At 41.1% G+C, this 17,668-nt stretch overlaps 1 long non-coding RNA gene across 2 annotated transcripts in view; it reads left to right on the forward strand.

Annotated features, from left to right (window-relative positions):
- The window catches only part of LOC310912943, a 78,593-nt gene that overhangs the window by 7,027 nt on the left and 53,898 nt on the right, over positions 1-17,668 (forward strand). For both annotated transcript variants that reach the window (XR_014590750.1, XR_014590751.1), the window contains exon 3: positions 424-606. This is a non-coding gene — a long non-coding RNA (uncharacterized lncRNA). The remainder of the gene's footprint in view (positions 1-423; positions 607-17,668) is intronic.

The following is a 17,668-nucleotide window of genomic DNA, read 5'->3' on the forward strand; positions in this document are numbered from 1 at the left end:
ATCTGCTCTCTGAGGACTGCAAATTCCAGCATAAGGTCATGAATCTCACTTTCTGGCTCCATCCTTCTAGCACAGAGAGGGAGAACCACGACAGGCTGCCTCATGTTACACTGGAGTATTAATAGTGCTGTGAGCTGCCCAAACACTGTAGGGAAATGCCCAGCTTATTTCTTTGAATATGGATATGTATCTGTGCATTTCACTGTGCCCTTCTTACGTGCTGTACATACCAGGATAGTGAGGAGAGGAAGTTAAACAATAAACTCTGTTTTTATTAAGATGAAATACTCTATGTTGACCCTCACATGAAGGGTTATTTTACTGTCACACGTGAAATGAAGAGTGTGTAACATGCTGATATGTAAATGTTTGTGGTGCCAAGACAATTGCTGGTGTGTGATAGCCTTGTGTGTTTTGCTCCAGCTTCAAAGCTCTGCAGCCATCCCTCCCTACCAGCAAGTCTCTACTCCTGTCAGAGTTAAAGGCATGTTTACCTTTGAACTTGGTTGGAACAAGAACTGGCCCAGTGTGGAGCTGTGGGAAATAATTGACTGCAGGAGCATTTACTTCATTCATCGCTGAGTTGATTTGAACCAAATTACTCAGGTAATTGCAGCATGTTTTACTTACAGTTTTACAATCTTAATTACCATGCAGGTCTCCAGTATTAGGAATGATATGTATTTAGGGAAAAGAGAAAAAGGCTTTAGTGGTTTTCTGCCAACTGTGTTAAGATAATACACACAGACCCAAAAAGTCACACAGCCACTCCAAAAAACAGAGTATGTATTCAGCTTTTGTTAATTCTGAGCACTAGAGCAGACAAAATAGATGTTCATTTTATATCAGTCCACTTTGTATTGCTGAGGCCCAAAGTTCTAAAAAGAAATTGAGAATGTTGTCTTGCTTTTCCTCAAAAGTGATAATTTCTCTTCCTCTCTTCAAGGGATGAAGAATTGATCTCTTGAATTTTTGCCTTTTGTTCATTTATGGCTTGTCTTCTCAATATCCTTTCTTCAGTAATTTCCATTGCTGGCTTTTATGCCACTTGGCAAACCCCAAGGTGATAAATTACTAAGTCTTCAGTAGAGAGAACAATCTCCAGTGTCTTTACCTTGTGATGCTTTTGTGGGATGCCTTATCTTTCCTTTTCCATATACATGAAGGGTATCTGAATGTGTTTGATGGGAAAGGGGAAATGGCAGCACCATTTATAAACACCAGTATTCCATGACGTTCCAGTTTAAGTGAAACCTGAATCCCTCTGGCTTTTGCAGTCACTTCCTTTTTATGAGTGAATCAGGATTATGGCCTGTTGTTATTTGGAATTCTACTATAGTTACTTTTCTTTAAGTTTTCCCCACTATAATCTCTGATCCCATCACCAAGATGAATGCCTGTAGTCTTGAAGCAACTTGGAGAGATTTGTAGGCCTTATTTTGCAGCTTAAGAAGCTGCAAAAGGCCACAAAAGGCCACAGAACGGCCACATCATTGATTTGAGTAATGAAGGAAGAATGGAGCAAAGCTGTGAATTAAATTGGGATCATCCAAGTCCTGTATTAACACTTTCCCCCTAAAGCTGTTCTGTTGTGAAGGAAAGAACAATATGACTCATGCATGTAAACATGTCTTTTCTGTATGACCATTTAGAAGAGGACCACCTTATGAATATGGCTAACCATATGATCTACTATATGATCTTAGGGAGGAAATATCCAGAAAGATTATTATCATTTAGATAAAGATTGAAAACTTGAGCTTTTTAAAGTAATCAGTAGAGGCTGATGGCCAAAATAACTGGCTGGCTGCAGGTATTGCTTTGTTTCTAAGCTACCTCTTTGAAAAATTAAATGTTGGGACTGGGAAAGTTTGGGGAAAGTATGGGTAATGGCATGGCCATAGTGAAAAGTTTGGTGAAGCAAATGAAAGAAGGAAGCATTCTCAAGCTTTCTAGGATTTTCAACTTAAGAATTAAAAAGCCAAGCCAAACCAGATGAAAAAAAAATCCAGAACCTACAGTAACTTCAGAAGGTTGATGGGACAAGCACTTCAACACACACCTCAGTTAGACACAGATTTACAGGGTTCTGCAAATTAGGGTAAAAAGGGAGCAAAGTGGATGTATTCTACAGTCACCTGTATTTCTGTTCATGACAAAGAGAGGAGAAAGTTTTTTTAGGAGAATCTAGATCTGTTTCTATGAAAATAGAAATATGACTGACGTTAATTGCTTCTGTAGTTCTGCAAATCCAGCTGAAGAAACAAAAGGTTGAGAAGAGCAACCCCCTACAGCTCCAGTGTGCTTTTTATCACCCCTCACACCACTGCAGTTACATGCTGGATAGCAGTGCTGTGTGCAGTGATACAGCGATGTGTCCTCTCACTGGGGGCATCAGGAGAGACCACAGGAAGGAGCTCATGGGCTTGCCTGAGACAGGATTTTCTGCTCTCAGTTGTCTGTAAGATGCACCAATGTCCTAAGGGCACTATGTAAATAGGCCTAGGGCTGCTAAATATGTATCTCAGACATTTGGATTTGCATCACCTTTGAGTAGTAAGTACTTAAAAATCTGTGAACAGACTACTGTGAACATAAACACCAGATAAAACATTGTCAGGAATATTGGGAAACAAACAGCCAGGCGCAACAATATCCATTTCAAGTACGTGCTGAGGAGGAGTTTACTCTTTCAAGGTCCAGCATTTTTGGTATCAAAGTAGAATTTGTGCCTTAAAGAGACACCCAGCATTCCTGCTGTGATTTCCTGGGTATTTTCGAGGTGTGGGTAGGAACAGTATTGTGAGGACTTGCAGAGATTCCTGGAGACTGACTTTCCAGTGGAATGGTACAGCTGTACCATGCAGCCTTTTTTATCTCTTCTGAAGATGTCTACAGTTAGGCAGAGTGCAGCTTGGATTTTGGCAAATTTTTATAGATCAACATCCTCCTCCTTTTGTTAAGCACTCAAGATATATCAGTGATTATTGTTGAACTTGTCACCTACAAGTGACCCAATCTACTGCCCACATATCACTCATGACAGCAAATGAGGTATTTGGGGGACAAAGAACCCTCATTTAAAGATATGAAAAGAGACAGTCTGTATGATTTTTAAAATTTAGGCTCAGATTCCTTTCTGGCTCAGTATGTTTGCTGCATATTGATTTTTCTGGAGTTATATAAGGCCTAAACCCAGCCCTTTGTCACCAAAAGCAGCACAGCTGTTTCCAGGACCACAAATCATGTGGGTGACTTCTCTTTTTAACTTCCCACTGGCTTTTTAAAAATACACTTTCAATCAGTTTTGCTTTTCAACACCAAAGAGAAAAAGCAGTAAGTTTTCCTGAGAACTGGAGATTTGGGCAAAACATTAAGTCTTCATATGCTGAGAAAGTGCTGAGAAATTGTGTTAAACTCTGGTATTAACATGATGTTATAGAATATGGGAGATGTGTATCTGATTATACACATCTAAAGTTCATATTGAAGGTACTAGAATTGTCTTATTTAAGCAATAGTGAAACAAATTAGTGTTAGCAGCAGTGGGGAAAATTGAGGAATACAGGCTACACTCACTTTCTGGGAATTGTGTTAGTTTATAGTGAATTGAATATTAAGGCCTATGAAAGTGGGTAAGCAAAAAAAAAAACAACCAAAAAACCAAAAAAAACCAAACCAAAACAAACCAAACCAAAACAAAACAAAACAAAACAACCACAAAAAAACAAAAAAACAAAACAAAACAAAACAAAAAACAACAACAAAAAAACACAGGTAGAGGGTGCAACTGAAATTCTCATTGAATACCTTGTGTAATCCCAGCTGGATCAGCAAAACAACCACTGACGACTAAACCCAGCTTTTCCTCAGCTTCTCTGTGGTGTTTCAGAGCTGTAACGTTTGAACCTTGTTTTGTTTTGCTCTGACTTCTGTGCCAGGGATCTAGCCTGGGCTGGCTGTGCCTCCAAAGGGAACTCTGTGCTCACCCAAAGTAACATCCTCTCATTCCTCTCCTGGGTCTCTGCCATGATCCCAGGAAGGAGTGGTTGGGCACGTGTGTATTGTCCTGTTTGTGATCACAGCATCTCCCAGCTGAGCCAGACCTCTGCATTGCACACAGAGTGTGGAGAATCCCTGTGAACTGCCCCAAGTCACCTGGCAATCTGTGCCACGCCTGGGGAATTTCAGGAGTTAGTTTCAGGGGTTGAAGTCCAGCCTATTTACTGTCAGCGTTATCAAGTCAGGAATTTATGGCACTTCTCCTCAATCCAACTCACTCTTATGGACTTAAAGAAGCCACTGCAGTGCTTTGGGTGGCTTCCCACATGTGGTTCCAGTGCCCAGGTACTGGACTTGTCTCAGGAGCAATACTGGGAATCAGGTCATGTGTATAAAGCACTCTGAAGGGTAAGAGCACCCCAGTTTAGGAAAAATTCCATCATGGAAAGGCTGATCAAGCATTGGAACAGGCTCCTGAGGGAAGTGGTGGATTTACTGTCCCTGGGAAAGTTCAGAACAAATGTGAATGTGGCACTTGGGGACACAGGCTAGTGGTGGCCTTGTGCTGGGGGAATGATGATCTTAAAAGGGTTTTCCAGCCTGAAGGTTTCTGTGAGTCTAAATTCTGGGTCTGTGTGGGATGGTGGCTTTACAGCAGTTTAGACTGGATTTGCTGAAGTCACATCACTGATAAGATGATATACACATTTCTTATCCTATTACATTTGTATGATAAATTTATAAACTCTGTATATTTGCAATCATCTCCTCTAAGGCTTTTGGTCTGTTTTATGAACTGGGAAGCAACAAGCAACCTACTGGCTGCTGTGTCCAAGATCAAATATAAAAATACAGTTAGAGTCAATGAACAAGACCTCTAAACATTTCTAGAATTTTATGCACTTTACACACTTGCATAAATTTCAGCAAAGAGTTGTTTTTAGTAAAAAAAAAAAAATGGCAGAGGCATGACAATGCAAGACAGACTGAGACATGACTTGACAGTTTCTGTATATATTACAAACTTCTCTGCCTTTTTTCAAAGCTTTTCACTTTTGTGTTTGAAATCTGGGAAGAAACTCAAAAATCTGATGAAAGGTTTCTAAGGTGGATTTTTCCAAGGCAAAAATCAGTGGTCCAGCTTCATACCACCAGCACAGTTTAGGTAAACTCATGCATTTAAGAGACAGACATTAAGAGACATTAGGTTTTAAGTTGATTTGTACCAGTGCACCCAGAAATACACACAAGAAGACAAATATAATTTCCAGGACACTGTGAGCTGTGCAGAGACATAGATTAGTGCATAGGTGGGAGGTATATCCAAGTTCCCTCCCTTAGGGAGGGAGTAGCCACAAGCACAAGTCAGGGCAGGATCAAGGCCTGGATCTGCCTTTTATAAAGAAATGCTGCTGCTTAGCAACTATTTTCTGCCTGGATGAAAGCAGGAACCTTGTAAATCATAGATGAACATGTAGGTCCAGGAAGAGGCCAAGTTAAATAAAGTATTCTTTACCCTAACTCTGTCTGCTCCTCTTTTTTCATGGTAAAAATGTCCATGAAAAATAAGAGGGAGTGTAGGATGCAGAGCCCTAAAGGGGGGATTTAAAAAGAAATAAGTAGGAAATAATATGATGCACAGAAAGAGTGCAGCCACTATAGGAAACAAATAAGATCTGCAAAGAAGAGAAAAATAATTTAATTCAGTCTTTAAGAGCCAAAATTTAAGTTGATTTAAATTTTTCCTCCATGGGTGAAATTACAAATAAGTGTTATTTCTTCCATAAAACTTATTGTGGAATGGAGAGGCCAAGGATATATTTTTCAATATATCTATATTATATATATGTACATTTATTTCATAATATATTTCTATAAGGGTATATTTCAAAATCTTTATTTACAGGTATTTTTGTTCATGTCAGTCAGTTGTTCTCATGTACTGAAATGTCACTAATGCCCAAGGATGAGCTTCAAACAGAGCCACAGCCAGCAGCCTGGAGAGCTCTTGCACTTGGTCACTGACATACCATGTGCTGCCTGGTAAATTCCTTAAAGCCCAATTTCCAGAGATTGTTGTATCCCTAGAAATGTAGTTGGCACTCAGACATCACATTTTCAAAGGAAAATCTAATGAAAAGAAAGGCAGACGCCTAAATCTCAGTGCAACTGGATGCTGAATCTAGGAAAATAGATTCTTTTGAATATATTTCTTTTGAAAATCCCATTAGGCATCTAACTGGCATCCCAGTCTTTTTGCAGGGTAAATCCCTAGGGACTGATCTCTCTCTATGCATCTCTCTATATTTTTTGAGTGCAATATACTTCATCATGGCCCAGTATCCATGTAAAGTAGCATGAATTCTCCCCAAATGATGAACAAGACAGCCAAGCCCCACTATTTGCATACCCTGATCTGGAAATTTTAGGGCAAAGAGACTGAACTCTGTCCCTTTTCCAACAAAAAAGGCTGATGTCACTTGTGAAAAATAGAGCCCCTTCATAAGCACCTGAAGCTTTTCCTTTTGTTCAAGGCTCAAATACTTCCAAACACCTGGTATTAAGGATTTAATTGTAAATAAATCAGCTTTGGATGCTAGAATTGTGGCTTTGCTTTGAAAATCCCATCAATAGAATCACAGAATTCCAAACTGGTTAGAGTTGGAAGGGATCTCAAAGATCACCTCACCCAATTCCCCTGCCATGGGCAGGGACACCTTCCACTGTCCCAGGGTGCTCCAAGCCCCATCCAACCTGGCCTTGGACACTTCCAGGAATCCAGGGGCAGCCACAGCCTCTCTGGGCAACCTGTGCCAGGGCCTCACCACGTTCACAGCAGAGAATAGGGAATGGATTATTTTGCTGTACAATTCCAGTAACAGGAATGAAAAGATAAATTGCCTTTTATTTCCCTCTGTGTGCCTCAGGGATGATTTCCCTTATCCCAGATAACCTACACATGATGAGCCCAGTGAAGTGAGGTGCCCAGACATCCTGATTCCCAAAGCAGGAGGAGCTCAGCAGAGCTGGCCTTGCAGAGATCCATGAGCTGGAAGATGAGATCAGAGGTAACTGAATCCTCACATCTTCCTGATGCTCTCTGCCTCTGCCCATTCCCCAGCAGGTTTGTGGTCTCATTACCTCTGCACAGTCTTGTTCATGTAAAGTAAACACAACCGGGTTGGCTCCTCCAGCTGCAGCAAGAACAGGAAAAGGGAAACAGCAAAGGTGCCTGGCAAATGGACAAGAACAAAATGGGAAATTTTGCAGAGAAGCTTTTGGAAATTGCTGAATCTTTAGGAGATCGGTGATGATTTTCCTGTAAAACAGCAGGGAATGGAAAGCATTTGTAATTCTTAATATAATGACGGTGGTTTTTAACTTCCACTAAGAACAGAGTGACACATTCATATGTTTAAGGCATTTTTGCTGTAGCATTTCCAACTTTGCAACTGTCCTGCTCTGGCCCTGAGGGATGCTCTTGTACAAACCTGTGTTGACATAGTCACTAATCTTTGGAGGGCTTTGAGCAAGGAAGTGATCTGTAAGCTGGAGGCATGTCTGCAGACATGATGCCATCAGAAGCAATAAGCAATACAAAAACATATCTATATTTGCTGTTTATCTTCCTGTTTTGAACTAATGATATCAAGTGTTGTAAAAACCTTGATGTATTAGTGCTGTTATTTTTAAGCAAGTTAAGGTGGTTTTGTCACTAAATATCAAGTGGGCTTTGATTAGAGGCAGTTCAGTGCTATCAGTTCCATTCAGGAGACATGAAACACTGCCAGACTTCACGATAATGCTCCTGATACCACTGCCCCTAAAGGATAAATTAAACTTCTAAAAAGTACCTTTTAAAAATAATGCTGCTTCAAACAGAAGCATCTGTTTTCTGGGACACATCTCTTCAGGGAGAAATCACACTGTTGTGTGAAAGGGAGGGAGAGTGTCTGGATTGCTGATGGTGACAGCAGCTTTCAGTTTCATAAGGTTTTCCACCATGAGATTGATGCTATCCTTGAGTCTGAAAATGGCTGGCAAAAGACTTCTGGCAGACTGGTGGAGACTGTCACACAAATGCCTGTGGGAAGATGCTGTAGTCACTCAGTAGGAAGTCCCTCTCTAAGACAACTGATCCTTGGCATGTACAAACAGAGCAAACCTGAGAGTAACTATGCTCAGAGTGAAAAGTGGAAATTGTATCAATTAACTTTGGCTGCATTTTCATCAATGTTTATCAAGGGAAATTATTCCCTGGTGAAAGACAACATCAAGTACAGGGTGTTCAGGAAATCACCACCAAAGCTGAATATTTATGAAAATTTAATGGGGCTTGTAGATTATAACTGGTCTCTTTCAAGTCTGACTACCATGGAATACTCAGGGAAGTCATGGGATGGGAAATGAAGTGTACAACCCCCAGTGCATGTGAGCTGGTGGAGGCCAGATGGCAAAATTTAATGTCAGCCTTCTTGTGTGTTATACTCTAATTGTAATTAGTAGCTCTGTGTACAGCAAGTCACTTAGCAATTAGCTTGTTCTGCTTGAGCTCAGGATCGAGAATGTAGCTCAGATGTAACTGGTGAGCAGGAAAAGGTCTCCTAGATTCAAAAGCAATGTACAAATAGACTCACACACCTCGTCTGTGGAAAACAACACAGAATCCTCAAATCATTCAGGTTGGAAAAGGCCTCCAAAGTCATTGAGTCCAATCTGTGACTGATCCCCCACCGTGTCACCCAGCCCAGAGAACTGAGTGCACATCCAGACATTTCTTGTACCCTTCCATGCTCATAAACTCTTACACAAACACTTCCTGCAAACAAATGCAAAAATAAAATATTCTCCTAAGCCCTAAAAGCATCAGAGTGGTGGGACCTTGACCTTCAGCATGGTGACAGACAGGAGAGCCACCCTTGACTGCCAAACTCCAATTGAGCTGCTGTGCCTCATATGTAAGGGTCATTGTGCAGCTCGAAAGCTAAACTTCATGGAAGCTGCTTACCCTGGATCATCTCAGCCTTCCCAGTCAGGGCTTTGATGTTTGAATGCTCACCTACATGCTGCTTGTCAGTGGGTCAATAGGCCACAGCCCACACACCCCAAGCTCAGACTGTGAGACCTAAATTTTACACTGTGTTGAGAGGAAAAGCAGGATCTTCCTCACATCTCAGGATCAATATCCTTCATTTAAACTTTACAAAACACTAATAAACCTTGCCCCATCTTTCAGTGGAGGAGATGGCTATCAGTCTGATCCCATGAGTGCTGACATCTCAGAGATGTGAAGTAACTTGCCCAGCTGAGCTCAATCCCTGGTTTAATCAGTAGGTAACATCCTCAACATGAGAAGATGTTAGCTTTAAATATTAACACTTCACTACATGAAACCTGTCTCCAGCTGAAAAATAGGTTGTTTAATGAGGGAATAAATACAAGGAATCCCTTTGAAATGCAAAACTGCTTTTGGTTGTGGCAGAGTAAACATTAGAAGTGCTTCTGGTGAATGAAAGTGAGATGTTCCCTGCTCAAAACTGGATGCACAGTGGCTGATGGGCTCAATACAACACAGACAAAATGTAATGTAAAATAATAATCCATCAGATTCCTTCAGAAAGGTACTCTGGCCCCCGACTCCAATTCTGTTTGTCTCTGTACAAATGTCATCTTATTTCTTTGCAGTCCATTCATACCAGAAGACAAGCTGGTTTATGCTAGTGAATTAGTTTGGTTTGATTTGACAGTCACATCTTTCCTCGAGTGAGTGAGGAGTTATTTCTGTAACATTTCGAAGTTGAAATTTATATTTTAATGTGTGTAGTATTTGACATACAGCAAGGTGCTAAAATACGACCTGGAAAATGTCAGCTCTTATGAGCAATGCTTTATGGAAAGGGATTATTCGCTTGCTGCTTCATTCCAATATTTACAGGTTGAAATGTCACCACTGTGAGGTTTAACTACCTCTCTTGTAATTTAGATAATTTTACTTTTTTTCAGAGTTTGCTCTTATTTCACAGTGATAACAAATACTGGCACTTCTATAAGCAGCCATTATCTCTTTCCCTCCACAGATAATTTACATTGAGAAAAATATATGGAGAATTTGAAAATAGGGGAATGTGGTTTCAGATGTTTCGTGTAACTCTTCCTTTATCCCCCTTTATCCTTTCCGAATTCATTTGGGGTCTTTGGCCCAGGCTGTCTAAAGAGCCATGGCAGAAGCTCTGACAGCAGTGTTGGGCTGGCCACCCTTCTCCTGGGAAGGGGGAAAAGACACCGCACATCTGGGGAGCACCAGTCCAGCCCTTGGCTCCTCTGCACACAACATCCACGGGCACAAAAATCTTTGCCAGCTGTAGGCAAAGGGGGAATTCAGAGCTTTGCGCTTGCTTCAGGTTTGGCTGAGGTTGGGCTGATGAGGGTTGGGGAGCAGCAAATCTTCCCTCGTCACTGCTGCTCTCCACAACCTCCCAGCAATGTCACAGAATCCCAGAATGGTTTGGGTGGGAAGGGACCTTAAAGATCATCTCCTTCCACTGCTGCCATGGGCAGGGACACCTTCCACCATTCCAGGTTGCTCCAAGTCCTGTCCAACCTGGCCTTGGGCACTTCTAGGGATCCAGGGGCAGCCACAGCCCCTCTGGGTACTGTGTGCCAGGGTCTCACCAAACTCAGAGGGAAGAATTCCTTCCCAATATCCAATTTGAATCTACCTCGTTCAGTTTAAAGTCATTGTCTCTCATTCTATCATGACCTGGCGCTGGAAAATGCAGATAAAAGTTCATATATAAAAATACATACAGCTGTAAAACCTGGTAGAGACCTTGAATTATAATTTTGGTACTCACTTTCTCACCTAGAGCAAGTGATAAGTGCACCGTTTCATTGGGTGGCAAACAGAGCAGAAAGCAACTGCACTCCACAGGGTAAAATATCTCACATTAACCAGGCTCAGGCTGGTGGCTGAGGATTCAGTGGGAGACTGAATCTGGCTCCAGTGGGTTGCAGACTGTAAATATAGAACATTGCATGACCTTAATTTTGCTTTTTAAAAGAGGCTGCTGATACTGAGACTTACATAAATACATAAATTTACTGTTCAACATGGTGGATAGATGCCCTGTGGCAAACATATATTAGAGAAGTAGAAAGTAATTAAGGTTACTTAATGCTGGGAAACTGAACATTGCTTGGGTTGTTTTGTCATTCCTAATATATTAATCAAATCTGTCTCAGCTATGTTTCCTTACTCACTGTCTTTACTAACAGTGCCCCCTTTGCCCTTTCTTCTAAAATTAATATTTATATTCCATGCTTAACGTATTTTTTGCTTTAATGAAGAACCTCAGTGTTGAAATGAGCATGGGATATTTTTTCCTCTCCTTGTAGTTCCCAGTTATGGAAACTGCCCCACCAAAAAGCAAGCTGGACTTTAACATCCAATGCACTTTTTCACTTGCAAAACCAGATCAATTAAACAGGCAAAGCATTTAAGCTTGTTGGAGGCCCAGGAACTTTATTTTCAGTAGTGGAGATTACTCATCTTTAAGCACAATTACAGGGTGCCCAGAGAAGCTGTGGCTGCCCCTGGATCCCTGGAAGTGTCTAAAGCCAGGTTGGACGGGGCTTGGAGCACCCTGGGACAGTGGAAGGTGTCCCTGCCCATGGCAGGGGGTGGACTGACATGACCTTCCAACACAAACCACTCTATGACTCTATGATTTTCCAAAAATCCAGATTCTGTGTAGGTTTACAGCTCTTTTTTAAGTATAAAAGAATTTAAAGCTCTTAGAAATGCTACTTCAGCATCTCATCATTGATGATTGGTCACATCCAAAGGCCAAGCTCTGTTCCAGGGCTGGTGTAGATGCACAGGAATTATCCTGCTAGAGATGAATGCTGCCAAGTTTTACATTAGGAGGGATGCAGTGGGTGCCCCTTCACACCCACCAGATGGAAACAGCTTCAGCCTGGTCCCTGCTGTGTGGAAGCCTCCAGAAAGGGTTTCAGAGCTCATTGCAGGAACCCCAACATGCCCAGTCACACACAGACTAATTCAGCTTTTTCAGCTGCTTTCCTTCCCTCTGGAAGATTCAAGGGACCCAAAGCACGTCAGAAACTTCAGAAAGACTATGCAGAGTACAGGAAGACCTCTGAACTTCGACTGAGGTGGGCAAGCTTATTTTTCAGGGAACTCTTTAACCCTGCATGAAGTATGCTTTGCAAAATAAAAAAGTTGGGGCATAAGACTTTCAAAAATCCAGGTGCCAGTGCTGCTGCAATGCTCCACAGGTGCTGAAATGTGTTCTCACCAAGCACAATCCAGAGAACTCACAGAGTCCCTAAGCTCGGAGTACTGCAGGTTATAACTGCCAAGAAATCAAGGGCAGGAAACCCAGATGAGATCATAAATGCAAGTATGAAAGGAAAATGATGAAAATGCTGAGCTAAATATATATGTCCTTATGTTCATAAAAACAGCAGTGTCTCTATCTTGTGAAACATCTCTGTTTTGTGTCTTGATTTTAACCTGAGGCTGTAACAGCTACTCTGGTTTTGCATCATTCATCAGATTTCACCTGGAAGCAGTTTTATCAGTTTATCTCTGCTGACTTCACTGAAATTATGTCTTTATCTTTCTCCTTCTCTCTATTAAGAGATTCCTGAATTTTTATTCTTTCTTTAAACAATGAAAGAAATACCTTATTCTCTCTGTTCATATAAGCAGAGTCTCACTCTTCTAGGGCCAAAATCAGTTTTCACTAAGTCAACACAATGTTTTAAATTTATTTCTATGGGAACTGATCAGCCTTCATAGCACAAACTAAGTTGGATATCACCTCATAGTATATACTTTGTAAATTTTTGGGAGACATTATGCATTTGGGCAGTTTGAAAGGTGAAGCTAAAACAAACCAGATTTAGTAGATGGAATAAGAGCTTCTTATTAAAATTCCATTTAAATGATTTCACATGAGAACGGCCCAGCTCTAAATGATATCCAGGACATTTCAAAAAGTTAATGATACACAGTCAGATCTCGTATGACAGCATGAGAAAGGGGTGGGGGGGGAAGGGAAGATTAAATGTTGTAAATATTTTCAAGACTGTAGCTGTTGAAGATGTAAGAAACATTAGCTGTTAGCAGAGTCAGTTAGGAGCATTCTCTTTAGTGAGTAATATTTTCTGGATGTGCTTCTCTGAAGGAATTTTGCCTCTATGTCTCTCCAGGAAATATTGGATAGCTTATGAATCTATGAGGCAGTAATTAATTGGAGACACTTAAAACCAAGAAATCCCTGGTGTGAGATAAGGGTTATTCAATTTTTTTAAAAAAAATCTTGGTAGGCTTTACATCCCTCTTGGGTGATGACAATTATTCATGACACTACATTTATGAAACTGAGAGCTTATATGAATATGTGAAAGTGCCACTAATCTCCTGAGACCAAACTCCTAAGTATAAATTAAAAAATAAACTACTATAGTGTGTAACGAATGAGTGATGAAGCATTACTGAATGTGCAGAAGTATTTTCTGATCACTGACTACCATGAAAAGAATTACTTAAGTCACTATAGCTCCACTGAACCCAGTGAAATATGAAGATGTAAGGGTTCTGATTATGTCTTGGGGCATCATTTCTGGAATATTTTCTTTTTTCATGACCCATTTTCAAATCCATATCCATTTTTATAGTGACAATGATGAAAAGATAACTAACACAGAGATGAAAAGATTTCTGAAGCAAGAAGGATGTTACATGATACACATAATTTAGTTCCCATGGTCGGAGGAGTGAGGTATCTAATTATTAATGGCATGTTATGTTGATGAAACAGGTTTGTGACAGGCTGAAGGGGTCAGATTCCAGGATAAACAAACCCCATGAAAGTAGATTGGGTTACAAAAGTTTTAGTTGAGTCCAGGCTATCTTATATTGATGAAGCAATATAGACTTGCTAGGTCTTTCTATCAGAAAAAAAGGATTCTGCTTTATTATGGCAACATTTTTTTTTCATTCCTTGAATGCATTGAGGAAGTTACATTACAAGACAGCAAACTCTGGGTAAACCTGAGCATATTTTATACACAAGGAGTATTAAGTGGCCTCTTGAGGAAGTCAAGTGACTCCACCTGAACATGAAGGGAACCAAAGGTACTTTATGTCTTTTTCTGACATAGGTCTCTGCACTTTCCTGTGACAGAGCAGATCTTTTCTAGGCAGGCTGTGTGGGGTAATTGAATTAAGAGAGCCTGCGATCAGCTGTGCTTCTGTTTTTAAGTTCCAAAACTTGTAAGGACAATATTTCTCTTGTTTCTCACCACATGCACACTAACAGGGCTGGGAGACCTCGTGACTGTTATGACAGCACAGTTTAAGAGAGGCATTTGTATTTGGAAAGACGTGCTAAGTCCTTATCCTGTGAACTTCCTCAAGGGAATAATGAACCAGAGCAAAACCAATTCAGAAAGATATTTAACAGAAAAACATTGTCCAGTAGGTCATAATGAACTGCACAAAGGAGCTTGAACTTTAACTTGAACATTTAGCTTAAAGATATTTACCTAGTGACAAGGTTTCGTAATGTTTTCACTCCAAGGATAGTTAATCTGTAATGTAAATATAATCCATGTGTTTGGGATATAGCAGACCTGCTTGAGAAGTGTGTATCCAGTAGTGTGTACAGTGTACTAGGCCTCCTTTATTTACTTTGCTTTATTCAGATTTAATTGTCAAGTAATTTTTTTTCTGAAGTAACATTTTTTCTTCTACAAAGGTCCATAATTTTTAGCTAGTTTAGAAATTCTTGTACTGTATCATGAGTATTTTTGTAATTTTGACTTGTAAAACAGTAGAATCACAGCAGCATTAGTGCTACAACGTGAAGTTGCTGTGGGCAGACATGTGCAGAACACAATGTTATAATTCTATGTAGTATCCAGTGGTAAAGGATCATTGGTTTGAAGGATGACATTTTATTATTTTCATCTATAAACTTATCAGCGCACAGTCAGGTTTGGAATGGGCTAAAACCTGTACAATTTGGGCTGGCAGATAGATGGGATTTCTCTTCTGTTCCAGACAGACGAGGATTTCTTCTCCCAAAAGGTTCAATAAACAGGACAAGGGCTGAAGAAGTTTGAAGACTGAACTCTTCCTGTCTCCCCACAGCCCCTCAATCTGTTTCTTACATCAAGGTTGTGGCTGACAGGCAGCTCTCAGTGAGTCCTGAGAAAGTCCTGCCCAGTTTTAGCCAGGCTGCCTCACTTACAGGATAACAATATGGTTTGGGTTGGAGGGGACATTAAAGCCCATCCAATCCCATCCCCTGCCATGGGCAGGGACACCTTCCACTAACCCAGGTTGCTCCAAGCCCATCCAACCTGGCCTTGGACACTTCCAGGGATCCAGGGGCAGCCACAGCTTCTCTGGGCACCCTGTGCCAGGGCCTCCCCACCCTCACAGGGAAGAACTCCTTTCCAATATCCCATCTGACCCTGCCCTCTGGAAGTGAGAAGCCATTCTCTGTGTCCTGTCCCTCCACCTCTTGTCCCAAGTCCCTCTCCAGCTCTCTTGGAGCCCCTTTATGCTTTCAAAGGGCCTGTAAGTTTTCCCTGGAACCTTCTCTTCTTCAGGTGAACTCCTCCAGTTCTCCCAGTCTGACTCCAGAGCAGAAGAGCTCTAGCCCTGGGATCAACTTTGTGGTTTCCTTTGGACTCGTTCCAATGGGTCCACATCCTTCTTGTGTTGGGATTAGACTTCAGGGGTTACAGCAATGACAACATGAGTGGTACCTCAGCTGGTGCCTGTGAAAAAAATACAAATGCAGTGGAGATTGTATTATGAAGAGGAAAGAGTCTGTTGTAGGAGGTTATTTAAGAAAACAAAGCATAAATTATAACACCTACTTGCATGGTAAGGGAGAAATGTATTCAATCATGCTATCATGGGTAAACAAAGCATGGAGGTGAAAATAGTAGGAGAGTCTGGCTGACTAATGAGACCAACTAGCCTGTTCAGGAGCAACGAAGAGAGATTTCAGAGCTGTTTCTTTTCCCTTGCAATACCCAACATACAGAGAGTGCAAATAATAATATTGAGAAATCCAAACCGGGCTGCAAAATCTGTTCTTCAGTTTTGTCCTTCTTCATGTTTCCCAGGGAGGAGAATATCTTGAACTTTCCTGAGTGCTTCGGCTTCAGTTTCTGTGACAGCTTTTTAACTTCCCTTCATAAAATACCAGTGACACGTCAGTAAATGGAGGTGAGCAAGATATAGGAGCATTAAAATGAAAACACCAGAGCTGAGAGTGTAATTATCCCATTTACAAAGGATTTCTAGGCAATCAGTGGGTGAGTAATAAAGGAGGATGCAAGTGTCACTGTATCAGATCTGACCCCACCCACCCCACCTCCCCCTGGATTTCCATCTGCTTCAGATGTCTGTGTCACCTGGGCTTCCTGTGCAGGCTTACAGCTGCTGTGAGCATGGAGAGCTGATGGCCAGCACAGCTGCCTGTGAATGGGACATCACTGCATGATCGTCTGCATTTAGGGAAAGTCAAGTCATTAAAAAAAACTAAAAAAAACCCGAGCCCTAAATTCCCCTTAGACACTGCAAAGAAGGGAGCACCATGAACAAGCTGTTGAGTTAGAATACAAGATCCAGTCTCCCCCTCCCCTCTGGCTTCATCCAAGGATTCTCTCTCCTTTGTTCTCCTATAGCTCTGGCATATCTAGGCCAGCACTTACTAATTACCAGGAAATGGAAACCAATTGCTGAAAAGTGTTAGAGGAAAATCCTCACATTTAAAGCCTATGTCGATTTAACAGCAGAAAAAAGGAGGAACTTTAAGAAAACAAACAAAAAAATAAACTGCAATTCTGCATAATTGGAGCTCAAGCTGGGTGCATTATATAATAGCACTTCCCAATGCAGCTGCCTTTCACCCCTTTACCCATTCCTCTGAGCACAAGACACACAAATAGTTACCACAACTTAGAAACTGTCTAGACCACACCTTTCTTAGAAACCTTAAAAAGGTGTGGTCTGTTGTTCTCAGAATTACATCAGGTCTTGAACTTGAATCCACAAGTAGTTGGAACCTGTCAGTAACTACAGCAGAGAGAAAAAAGTTCAGAAGTATAAGAAAAACTGCTGAATGTTTACTATAAAATAATTTTTTCCATATATTTATTTAGGCTGGAAAACACCTTTAAGGTCATTTTCAGGCTACTAAAAGCGATTTGCATAAATGTTTGTTTGGAGAAGTGGAAATGGGTGAGGAGAAGGGGTCTGGCATACCATCAGCTACTAACAGTATGCAGAACATGTGTCTAAAAGGAAGAATTCCTAATGCTTCAGGCAAAGCCATAAAGGACAGGAAGGTGTTTGGGAGCTGGCAGGGTGCATGTGACTGGCAGTGGAATGCAGCCTCCCAAACACTGGCCACCAGGTCAGATCTGAGCAGGCAGGGTCAGACATTACCACTGCCAACAAGGCTGGAATTCACCTGGCCACAATATTGTTAGATGGATTTGATAAGTTAAGGCTTATATTTAATTTCACCTGCTCTGGTGGAAGGTGTGATAAAGGGAGTGGAATGAGATTACCTTCAAGGTCCCTTCCAAGCTGACAGAGGCTGACATGAGTTAG

Source organism: Zosterops lateralis (genome assembly GCF_965231275.1).
Source record: "Zosterops lateralis genome assembly, chromosome: 9".
Taxonomy (NCBI): Eukaryota; Metazoa; Chordata; class Aves; order Passeriformes; family Zosteropidae; genus Zosterops; species Zosterops lateralis.